Here is a 13,474-nt window from a genome sequence, read left to right as displayed (position 1 = left end):
ATTTGAAGTTTATGACAGATTTCAAAACCATTTCACAATACACTGGAAAACAGCAGTGCAATGTAAAATCTTTGAATGAGTTAGAAATACTGAAAAAAAACAGAGAAGGGTATATAAAAAGAATACAAAGTCTGTTGGAGTCGAAGTCTCAGTTCTACTGTATAATACAAATATTTTTTGTCTATTTTTTTGTTTAATTTTCAAAGGTTAATCACAAATAAACCTAGCAATTTTCATATATAGCTAGTATTTAAACATACACACATAGGCTTGATCCTATTCATATTTTCTGATTCTCTACCAGGCTCTCTAAACCTCTTGACAAACTAATCAAATATCCTTTAAATTGATTTATAATATTTTAAATGTGTGTTCCACAGTAATTTTCCATATGTCTCTCATCCTGCACAGAAACTAATTCCTCTTCGATTGTCTCATTGTGCTCACCAAATGCTAACTCAATTTAATTATTATTCTTTTATCTTTTATACCACTAACGTAAGAAGTTGGTAATTAGAATAAATTAATTTTCTGCTTCTAAAACGAAGAAAATTGGCTAAATTGCTTTGTTCTGAGCATTTGAAAACTACTTAGTATAAAGATACATGGTTACTGATAACAAATGCAAGGACTTAACTCCCTGGCAGCTTCCTCTGAACCTCAGACACAGTGTATTGTCACAGTGCAGTATTAATGAACACAGCAATGACATATGCAAATTTTGTTTCCATTTCAAGATTAGTCCATTTCTTTAAAATCCATTCAGTTTATTGTATTTTCATTTATGTATTTAAATAAAAACATTTAAGAAATAATGATTTGTCCAGTCTTGTTTTAGGATTTAAGAAGACTCCAGATGAATACTCAATGGGCATGTTCTTTGAGTTCCATATTATTTTTCTTCCACTGAGAGTAGGAAATGTTTTATATGAGAAAAAAGACATTATAGTATTATCTTACAGTATCTCTCAGTATGAAAATATTCTCCAGCTGACCACTCAATAGAAATGGTAAATTTTAGAGAATGGGTTTTACTTCTAGATCAGGGTTCTGACTCTCTCATTTATCCTGTATATACACAATTTAAGTACATATATATCAGACATATACTGAAACAACATAATTCTCCCCCCAGAAGACATGTTCTCTTGCTTTTTGTCTAACAGCTGATGTACAGAGACTATATAAAGGTGTAAAAAATATTTTAAAAATATTTTTATACTGAAATACAGCGGTATAACATGTAATTATTTTATTTTACTTACTCATTTTTTTTTGCTAAAAGTGAAGATTCTTCTAATTTTTTTAAGAAAGAAGTTACTTAGAGGAGGAACAGTGCTTAAAATTCCACAGAACTAAGGCTAAGTGGGGACCATGACCAAATAAATACGTAACAAGGACATGTTTTGATACTCTTTAAGGTGCTATTTTGAGTCAGGAAAATACCCAAAGAAAGATGATTCTTCTTGACGTGCTTCTCACTGAATAAGACCTTATTCACCTTTGTATGTATCAACTGTCTAGTCCAGGTATTTGAACTCCAAAATAATTTAATGCAACTCACAAATGACACTTTTTCATATATAATCCTTTCATATGAAACTAGATTTTTGATGCCTTTAAATTCATGATTCCCATGAACATTTCAGTTATGATAAATTATGAAATGGCAAGAAAGATTCTTTGAAATCTCAAAGGAAGAAAAAACCTTGAGAAGAGTATGTATTAAAAAAGGCTTCACAAATATGAAGCACAATTATCAGAATCTTGATAAAAGCAATTTTTTTAAAGTTCAAGGTCCAAGTCTGAATCCTTGAACTTTTCAATGTCAGCAAGACACCGTTTGTGAATATTCTTTTTAAAAAGCTCCAGTGATCTCTTATCATGTTAGGAGCAGGTGCCTCTCAGCCAGCACTGGACTGAAGGGACTGCGATATTTGCACTGAATCCAAACTCACTACATTGTCAGCTGTTTCCCTCGGTTCACTTGCAATGGGCAATGCACCAGGTTTTGAACCTTCTCCAGTCCAGCTGTAGTGAAAAGTGTGTTCAGCTCATCTTGTGTAAAGAAGTAAACTTTAGTACCATTACCTCTCACATAGAAATTTTCAAATAGACACTGACCTTTTTTTATTTTATTTTATTATTTTTTTTATTTAAGTGGAAGCTGAGCCGAATCGTAGAGGCCATGTTCTTGCAGAAGCAATATCCCTCTGAGTTTCAGAAGCCTGCTCAGCCTGTGGATAATAGCCTTCTGCATCTTGTCAGGAACAACTGCTCAAGTATTCAAGGATCCTGGGAACTCATCAGCACAGATTTCCAGGTGACTGAGTTTCTGAGTTACATTTTCTTCCATAGGAGGCATCTCTGCGTGGTTTATGTTCAAGGCTACTGAAGAACATTTGTGCTGTTCTTCTATTTTTACACCAGGTCCATCCTCACTGCTCCTGCATTCAGGTACTTGACTCTTCTTGTTCTCTGACAGCAAATCCTTCAAGTGATTTTGGTTTGGGCTAGATGCCAGCTCTGGGAATTTGGTAAAAAAAAAAAAAGCCAATGTCTGTCCTTAAAAACCTGTTTTCGTGGATTTCGTAGAAGTCATTCTTGTATATGTGGGCACTGATTTCATGATCAACTCGCTTCTCCTGGCATAGCCACTAGGTACTGTTCTCCCGGACTATCGACTTCACCACCATCTTCTGCTCTTCTGCTCACTCCACATCATCTGGATTACTCAGGAACTGACTTCGAAACTGTAGCCAGCATGCATTCAGGGTAGGGGCAGCCATGACACTGAAGCTGGGTATGTATGTATGTATACAGTTATTTTAAAGACTTTATATTCACAAAAAAATGTGCTCATAGTCTATGGATAAGTTAAAAATACTTAAAAGTGGCTATTTATGATCATACACATTTTAAATAACAGTAGATATTTAGAGGGATAATCACCAAAACCCGTAACAATTATCTCTAAGAGGTGGTATTTCCTATTTGACATGTTATATAGGCATGATAAAACAAAGTAAAAAATTATTTCAATTTTGAATAAAAACTAAAAATGCCAACATCAATAGTGTTGTATACTTATATCATGTTCTCAAAGAAGTAATCAACGATACTCATTTTTAAAGTTAATAGATTCATAGCTTATTTAATCAGTTATAGACACCACATATAATGACTTTTTATAGTTTATATCATTTTTGTAGAAACTATATTGTATTGTACTGGTATACATATTACATTACTTTAATATATAATATGTTTAAAAGTCTATAAATTATAAAAAAGTTTCCCTCAAATCTAGTAGATAATGTACCTTTTTTTTTCTTTTGATTTTTTTTTTTTTTGGCCTGAAAAATTCCTCAGAATTTTCCCTTGACAGTAATGCACAGCACTGAAGTAGATATTAGGGGATTTAATAAACATCCATTAAGTACTTCCTACCTTCTGAAATTTTGTAGGATAGCCAAAATATATAGGCTTGCATACCATATAACATGATCTAACTAACAAAAAGAATGATTCAAACAGTGGTACATGAGCTGTAGATACAAAGAAGAATTAAAAATTGAGTTGGCATCTCGAGTAGGTATTACAGGATTTCTGTAGATGGTGTTAGAAATAGATGGCATTCATGAAGAGAAAATGATGGAAAGTTGAACAAAGAGGAGGAGGCAAAGAGCCAACAGGTACCTTTGGAGCAGTGAAAATACATCAAATTTGCTAAAGCTGACCACAGGAATTAATAAAAAGGCTGGAAAGAAGGTCTTGGATGCTAGTTGAATGGTTTGGACTTTATCTCAGTCAGTGAGGGTGTCTTGGAACCAACTGGGAAGTGCTCTGTATGATCAAAGTGATGCCTGGAACATCAATCTGATGCTCCTATGCACAAAGAGAAAGGAGGGGGATTAGATGAGGAGACTTATTAGATTTTGTGGGTATTCCAGGAATTCATGAGTGCCTACACTACGGTGTGAATTGTACAAATGAAAAATAAAAGGATATAAGTGAAAGATAACACGTGAAGACTGCACAGAGCTTGGCAACAGATTGGATGTGAGGAGAAAGGAAGGCATTAAAAATAACTATTGACACTGGATAAAAAGGGATATAGAAGAACAGAAACCAGAAGGTCAAAGGAGAAGCTAGGTTATGAGAGAAAAGCGTAGGTCAGTATCAGTCATGTCAAACTTGACATGTTTGCAAAATGGCAAAAGGTGAAAGTAAATGTAGAAATGGATGACTTGAGCTTGGAATTGAGGCCATGACCATTTGTGTCATTTGTGGAATCATTTAGTTAGACTCTGGCTCCTTGGTGGTGGCAATAGTGGAGGGTACCCCGGTCACAGGTTTCTTATTTTGATGGATTTTATCAATGTAATCAGTGTATATAATATATAAATATGTTTTTATTATGTAAATAGTATACTTATATGTTTATACAGAAAGTTTCTTGAAGAACCACCTCCTTACAGGTTTTTCAATTTCATTTATGAAATAAAACACCAGGAAATAAAATCATACAAAAATAATTTCAGAATTGAGGTCAACTCAGATATATCCCAACTATTCCCCCAAGATCAACTGCTTTAAGGAAACTAAAATGTTCTAATTAATTGTACTCTCATATAGTGAAGATGATAAATATACTCCAGTTCTGTGCAAATTTCAACAAAATCAGATGGTTAAAATACATACAATTAATGTCACATTTTTCTGCTATGCTGTTATTTTTTGGAAAAGTTATGTTGAATTTATCTCTTATCTAAACTGCTTGTATAAGAAGCAAAAGTAAAAAGAAAAGTGAGAAGAGTTATTGGTGGATATTGTAATAATGGCTTTGCTGAGACCCAATATTCCTCTTTTTAATTCATTAATAACTCTTCCTGAAATGATGCTGAATAAATTAGGCATGTGCAAAAACAGTCTCATTTAATCTTTATTGTTTAAAATCCTTTCTTGTATGAAACATTCATTTTTAAATGTTCTTAAATTATACTTGAGTATATTTTAAAGAAAAGTTATCAAGCCAAAGAATAAGACTGGAACTCTAATTTTGATCAGATTAATAAAATATCATAGCATACTAATATAGAAATGACCCTAAGAGACAATACTAAAACAATCAATTTTCAACAATGATCAACTTGAAAGTGGTGAAAAAAAATTAGTAACTTAGAAGAGCTATAATTTCAATGTAGTATTTTTAGAAAAAGTATTTTCAAGAAGAATATAACAGTGTGACAGTAAATCTTACCACCAGAAATAGCTACTATTGATATTTTGGTTAATATCCATGAAAATATCAATATTCATGGACACCAAGATATCAATTTGTATCAATCAAATTTGATCAACTAATATACTTTTTTCTGTAACTATTTTGTCTAAATAACATCTTTAATGGCTACCATGTGTTTGTGTCTGTGTGTGTGTGTACAGTTTATAAACATGTACACACACACACAGAAAGCGAATTTAGTGGCTGCCCATCTCATATGATTGTTCTTAGGAGATCAAATGAGACAGTAAATAAAAAAATACTCAAATATTGTCTGACTCATAATAAATGCTAAAACATATCACATTAGTAATATTATCACCATCTTTGTCTTGATTATTTCATTGCCCTGCACTGTTTGATGTTTGAGTTATTTCAATTTTTTAAACATTAAAATGATATTCTGATAAAACATTTCTATATATCAATCTGTACTTTTCTGATTATCTCTTTGTTATAAACACAGTAAGAAGAACCAATAGACATAAAGGTATACCAACTCCACATTTTAATAGCTACTGTCAAGCTCTACTCTTAAAAAAATTATGGATCTTTCTCCAAGAAAGTGTGTGAGCTGTCTCGCATAACAGGGTATTTTTAATCTATATCTTTATCAACCTGATAGGCACAAAGAGTACATGATTGTTGTTTTTATGTGCATTTCTTTGGTTATTGGACATTGTTTATTGGGAATACTTATTTTTCTCTTGTTAATTCTATTGATGTAATTTGATTTTTTAATATGAAGGTGATCTTGCTTATTTTGATTTTATATTTTTTGTTTTAGGGAAATGAAACATTTCTGATATGTATTATATAATTTTCTTGTTTAGTCTTTCAATTGTTTACTGCATTCTTAATGTTATTTAAAATTTGTATTATTTGCATTATGTTTAGAAAGCATACACATAGAGGTACCTTAGATTGTTTACTGACTTATTTTGTATTTTTATTTTCACATTTAATTATTTATTATCTCAAGATTGTGTGTGTGTGTGTGTGTGTGTGTGGAGCATATAAGGACCTAAGGATGCAATTTTTGTGTGACCTGAAAGTCTGTGTGAATATGCTTACCAAATGATGCACCAATTAATCCTATATTATTTATTAACCCATCCATGTTTTCCTTTATTTTGTTGTCACTGCTATCATTATCATACATGTGAGACTATTCCTGAATTCTTCATTTGTTCTATTTGACTACCTTTTCTTACACTAGGCTGTCTTTTAAATTATTGCTCTACTCATATTGTTATCTAATGTAACTGTGGATCATCCTTTACCTCACCCAGTGATCCATTAATCTTGTTGGTTTTTTTTCTGAGTTTTCAGACTATCATTGCATAAGTATTATTATTCTACATTGTTATATATACTTCATAATTGTTTTTTCAAGTTACAAATAAAACCATTTGGAGCAAATACATAGATTAATTTTGTCATCACTAACACCTTTAAAATAAAGATTGTATAATCGCCATAATAAAAATGAGACATATAATTTTGTTATATGATTTGTATTAGAGATTAGACAAATAAAATCAAAGACTGTGAACATTGCTTAATTAGAAAAATTTAACTTGGAGTTGTCTTTGTTTAGCTCACACAGAAAACCCTCATAGATAACAAAATGAACCCACTTCATAAGAATAGGGATAGATGGTAAGAGAGTGAGGATTAAATATGAAAAAATACTAATAAGCACACACACACATATTTCCTATTCTCAATTTTAGTGACAATTACCTATGTCTGAAAATAAGTCTAAATGTCCATAGATACATAAATACATTATATACACTACATATATAAATTTATAAGTATGTATGTATATGCACTTGAATATGTAATATGAGTACATAAGTGCATGTATATGTGAATATGAGAATATACACACACATATATATACACATATATAAACACATATGCACATTTTAGAGAGAGAATGAGAGAGAAAGAGAGAGAGAGACATCTTTTCTTAGACGAGGTGAGATGAGAAATGAGAATGACTTCCTTTCAGGACACTGTTCATTAGTCATGCAACCTATGTTGTGTTTATGGTATAAAATGTGCAATGTCTCCAATTTGTATATGAGTATAATACAGATCAAAAGAAAGAAAAAACAAAGTAATTCTGGGCTCCTACTCCAATTCTTATAACCATCAATTGGCTTTTTAGATCTCTGGCTATTTTATAGTTTCCACAACAAGCTGGAGAAATGCGCTCAGACTTACTTTCTGTTTTTAAACTTCTCAATGTAATAAGGCATATATTTTAGCATTATAGAGGATGTGTAAAAAATTACTGAGTTCTGACATCAGACTATCAGGCATACTAGATACACTCTCGGGCAAGTTACTTAACCTCTTCTTGACATTTTCCCTATTTGTAAAGTTAGGGTTATAGCAATTGTAATTACAATTGTAGACACTGAAAAGGATGAAAACCAACTTCGATTTTTTGTAATATATGTCAACAACTTCAAAGGAAAAAAACTACAAAAAGAACATTCTGAGTCTCTTTTTTCTTCCAATCTGACAATATTCTATAACTTTATGAAATAATTCATATTCTTTAAATAAACAAGGAAGATGAACTCAGATTATTTATGTTACCATATTTAGATATTTATTGGAGAATATACCAAGAAAATATTAAATTACTTAAAAATTTTATAACTGGAACCGTGGTAAAAGAAAAAACAAAAGTTTAAAGTTGTGCCACAATTACTATATTTTTCCCTTAAATACTTTTTGCTGAAGTCTCATGTGAAAACAATGTTTAGAATCTGTTCTTCCCCAAGTTATCCAGCAAACTGATTTCATCCTGGTGAGCAACTGATGTGAGCATGAAGTGATTTTTCCCAGGCATTTTCTATCCCAAAATCTCTCCTGCTGAAACTATGTAAGTATTTTTTCAGTCTGCACATATTCTTTTTTATTTTTATTTTTATTTATTTATGATAGTCACAGAGAGAGAGAGAGAGAGAGGCAGAGACACAGGCAGAGGGAGAAGCAGGCTCCATGCACCGGGAGCCCGACGTGGGATTCGATCCCGGGTCTTCAGGATTGCGTCCTGGGCCAAAGGCAGGCGCCAAACCACTGCGCCACCCAGGGATCCCAGTCTACAAATATTCTAAAGTGTTGTGTGTACTTTATGTAGATTTCTGAAAAATTAAAATTTTGAAAAATTAAAAATTAAAATTTTGAAAAATTAAAGTTCTCTGTTTCTGCCATAAAAATCAACAATAAAGTAGATATAAAAACGACAATAAATTAGTCAAAATAGGGACTCCTGGATGGCTCAGCTGAGCTTCTGCCTTTGGCTCAGGGCGTGATCCTGGGCCTGGGGATCTAGTCCTGCATTGGGTTCCCTGTGAGGAGCCAACTTCTCCCTCTGCCTATGTTTCTGCTTCTCTCTCTATGTCTGTCATGAATAAATAAATAAAAATCTTTTAAAAAACTAATCAAAATAACATTTGAATTTTGACTATTTTAAACAGTAAAATTACTATTTTTTATCAATAGAAGCATTATATATGGTATTCAATGGTAGTAACATTAAATATATAATACCTTCTGGAAAGGAGGTTTCTAAAAATAGAAATATTTTATTTCAGGAAAATTGTAGACTTAAAGAAATCAGAAAACTACAATGCTTTAAAAAATAAAGTTCAGGGTGCCTGAGTGGCTCAGTCAGTTAAGCCTCAGACTTTTGGTTTTGGCTCATTCATGATCTCAGGGTTCTGGGATCAAGCCCTATGTTGGGCTCTGCACTTAGCACGGAGTCTGTTTGCCTCTCTCCCTCCTCCTCTGCTTGCATGTGTTCTTGCTGTCTCTCAAATAAACAAAACCTTTAAAAAATAAATAAGTAAAATTCAAGTAAGACAAAGTAAGTAATCATTAATCAGAAGAAAGATAAGAAAGTAAATGAGACAGTAAAAGAAAAAAACAATCTAGCAAAACAAAATGCTATGAAAAGGTGAACTCAAAAGTGAATACAATAGCTGTTTCAAAGTCAAGAGAAGGATGAAACACCTGGTATAAGAAACTGTTTAATAAAATAGCTTGTAGTAGCCATTAAGTACTACATGTATAAAAGAATGACAATCAAACACACCCAAAAGTTAGTCAATTTGCTAATGTAATATTAGCATCCTTTGGGGAAAGCAGATGTACCATCATTCCATGCTTGGTGACACTGTAAAAAGATTGTATCATTGATTAAGAAAATGACATCAAGAGGATAGAGAGTGAGATGAGCCTATTACCATTAGACTACTCCAAATCTGAATATTGAGATTTTTTTCTTTTTTCTTTTATCCAATATTATAGTTTAGGATACAAGCCCTTCGCCTGCAACTGAGATCTAATGATAGATAAATCTATCTACATAGATAGATAAATCTCATACATAAATGATAACTTATTTATGTATGTATGTATGTACGTATGTTATTTTAAATATTTATTTATTTTTTAAGATTTTATTTATTTATTCATGAGAGACACAGAGAGGCAGAGACACAGGCAGAGGGAAAAGAGGCTCCATGCAGGGACCCTGATGTGGGACTTGATCCCGGAACTCCAGGATCATGCCCTGAGCCAAAGGCAGGCGTTAACCTGCTGAGCCACCCAGGGATCCCTAGGATAACTTTATATGAAGCATATCTCTGCTATATTTTAGAGAAAAGACTAAAAACTTACCAGTGGAATTTTCTATGTTTCACGTAAGGGAGGCCAAGAAATCTTGGAGACAAAAATGAGATATTCACAAATTAGGTACTGTCTCTTCCACTTGAAAGCATGGGATTTTTTAATATATTCACACAGTTTTTAGATTTTTCTTTAAAGATTTTACTTGAGAGAGAGAGAATGTGTGCATGCATGAGTGAGCACAGCAAGGGGAGCAGCAGGCAGGCTCCTACTAAGCAGAGAGCCTGACATGGGACTCGATCTCAGGATCCTGTGATCATGACCTGAGCCAAAGGCAGACGCTTAACCGATTGAGCCACCTAAGTGCCCCTATTCACACAATTTTAAAAGAATCAATATTCATATATTCTTAAAAATTGAACATTTATCCAGATTTTAAGAGAAGCCAGGGAGATGGGAAGAGACAGAAGAATGGAAAGTCTAAGGCAGAAGGAAACATGATACAGATGGGAAGGATTCCAGCTTTATAAATCAGTATTCAAATAGGAGACATAACTCTGTGAAAGATAAGAAATCAATATAAGAATATGCTTCTGCCTTTTGAAGACTTTTGGTTTTTCATGGCCAGCTGATGTGGAAATAGAAAAGACTGAAAGATATTCATGAAAGGCACAAATAAGTATTTTTCTATGTTGACCTATAGTTTTCTTCCAATATTGAATTTCATTTCTAAAATTCTCTTTCTTTTTTTTAAAGATTTTATTTATTTATTCATGAGAGACACACACAGAGAGAGAGGCAGAGACCCAGGCAGAGGGAGAAGCAGGCTCCATGCAGGAAGTCGGATGCAGGACTAGATCCTGAGACTCCAGGATCACGCCCTGGGCCAAAGGCAGACGCTTAACCTCTGAGCCACCCAGGTGTCCCATCATTTCTAAAATTCTCATTATGAGTGCACAGTGGGTCCAATTACACCTGTACAATATTTCTAGGATCATTGTACATCAGCTGGCACTGAAAAGTGAGGTGAAATGAAATGTGCAGGAATTAAAGATGGGCATAAATGAGCTATATGTGGAGACAGATATGCTGGTGTGGTTACCCAGTGCCCAGGCTTGTATGCCCTTTGACTAAATCATGTAAGTTAGAAGGTCGTGAAAATTACAACCTCATTTATTCCAGCGCTAAGGATCTAGGTCTTGGAGTGAGGAAAATACTTATGATAAGGTAGGACAATCAGCAATCATCTCGTGGAATAGGACTACTTTGCTCTCTCCCTTTTGCCTCATGTTTTAAGGGGGGAAACACTTTCTATCTCCACCTAAGCAAGAGGAATCTCGCAACCTCAGTAAATTCACATATTTAGTAAGCAGATGATCCTTCTCTGTTTGAGTTTAGAACAGATTTGAAAAGTAAAATGTGAGCACTTGGTGCATGCTTTATGCCTAATATATGTTTTCATGCAATCTTCAAAGTAAATCCTAAGAATAGTTGCCCACATTTTTCAATTAAGGAAACTGAGGCTTAGGGAAATGATAGCATTGCTTAAAATACTGAATTGGAAAGTCAGTTTTTGAATTTGAGCCTGTTTGACTTCAAAAGTCACGGTATTTTACACTCTACTGTGCTGTACATTCAGCAAGGAGTTAATTAAAACAAAGGCTAAAAAATGTAATTCATTGTAAAGCAACTTCGGTTGTTACTGGTGAAAATCATCTGATTTAATCTATTTTTCCAATGCTGCTATAGCTGAACAATTTTTTAACTTTACTAGAATTCCAGTTCTAGAAAATATTTGAGAATAATAAGCTGGAAACTACTACTTGTAATGACATAAGATATTAATATTTATAGACTTTCTCCCTATAACTCACCACCAGTGCTGCTTAATGAACAATAGAAAAATTGGATGAGTGCATCCAAGATTCAAATGATATCCATTTTTCTACGGTGGGATCTCTAAGGCACTCCAAGTCACTGTAACTCTATATCATTACTGCATCCCAGGCAAAGAAGTTCCAAATTAGCACAGCCAATGCATCACAAATGTGCCTTCAGGTCACCTTCTTCACCACGATAGCAGTATGAATCAGGGTGACGCTGCCACAGACACAAAATGCTTGGAAAAAAATGTTTCATTCTCACAATCCCTGTTCTTCATCATGATACAGTCTAGCACACCAACCTGCTTCCAGCCTCTCACTCTCTCTCCTTCTTCTGTTTTTGTTTTTGTTTCTGTTTTTATTCCAACAATGCACTAGAAGATATAAAAATAATATTTCCATATGCAATCATATCCCTAGGAAACTCATTATTTACTCCCTTGGATGAAAGTGACAACAATACAAGTTTGTTTCAGAGATTTGGACCCAGGGTTAGACATTGGTAAGCTCAAGAAATTATCTGCAACATTTGAGATTATAAATTGGGGACTTCAATGATTCAGAGCGATAAAAAATTATAAAGTTTACCTATGCGAATTGTTTAAATTTTAATTATATAATATGATATACATAATATAATTATAATTTTTATATGATTACTTTCAGTCTTAATACTGGAACAGTCCTGGGTCAATCTGATGATTGGTCACCCTCTTACTGATTAGGAATTAGTAATAAAGTATTTTATTGTGGAAATGCAAGATGACAGATACACTATTTTCTGCGTTTGTAGCATTTATAAATATTAATTGTCCCATGTTGATTATTTGTCGGTTCTATAAGGGATGATCTCATTAGTTTTTGAGAGGCAGACTGGTTCCAAAGACTTCCAACTTCGGTGGGACTCTGATCCCCGGGGAAGTTTCTGCACTGCTGTCTGCTCATTTATTTTAGAGTTGTGACAGAAATATGGAGGTCAGTTAATTCGACTTCTCGCAGGATCCTGTCCCATTTCTACTAATCTCCTTAGGAAACTCATTGAATCCACTTTTCATGTGATGCTAATAATAAATAACAATAAATTTTCTGAGTTTATATGGTTTTGTGTTATTCATTTCTACAGATATTATTTAAGAATAATTTATTCATCTAGTTTGTCATTAATTCTAATTGGAACATGATTTATATCTCCCTCACCCAAAAATACAGTGTAACAATACAAATCAAGCACAAAATTAAAAAAGACCAATTGAATTAAAACAATGTCAAATAGCCAAACAAAGAAACACAGCTTCCCCACACTATTCCTTCACAGCTCCACCCCACTTCTTCATAATTCCCTCTCTTATACTTTCTTTGGCCCAGATTCTTAAAAGAATTATCAATGTTACTTAGCAATTTATTTTAACCAATAAAATTCACGGTTTTATCTTTTGCGGGGGAGACGGGGGCTTACTCTTTACAATCTTTGCTATTTCTTTCTCAAAACAGCGAGATTTTTCTCTTGTCAAATTCAGTGATATCCTGAATTTGAAGGAAGAAAGGAAAACAGATACCATTAAATTGCAGTAAACTGCAAGAACTCCTTTCATGAGAAAGGCAATTGATACAAAACTCTTATTTAAGGTGAAATCAATCAGTCTTTAAA

The sequence above is a fragment of the Canis aureus genome, chromosome 31 (genome assembly GCF_053574225.1).
Source record: "Canis aureus isolate CA01 chromosome 31, VMU_Caureus_v.1.0, whole genome shotgun sequence".
Lineage (NCBI taxonomy): Eukaryota > Metazoa > Chordata > Mammalia > Carnivora > Canidae > Canis > Canis aureus.
This window is presented reverse-complemented; position numbering follows the sequence as displayed.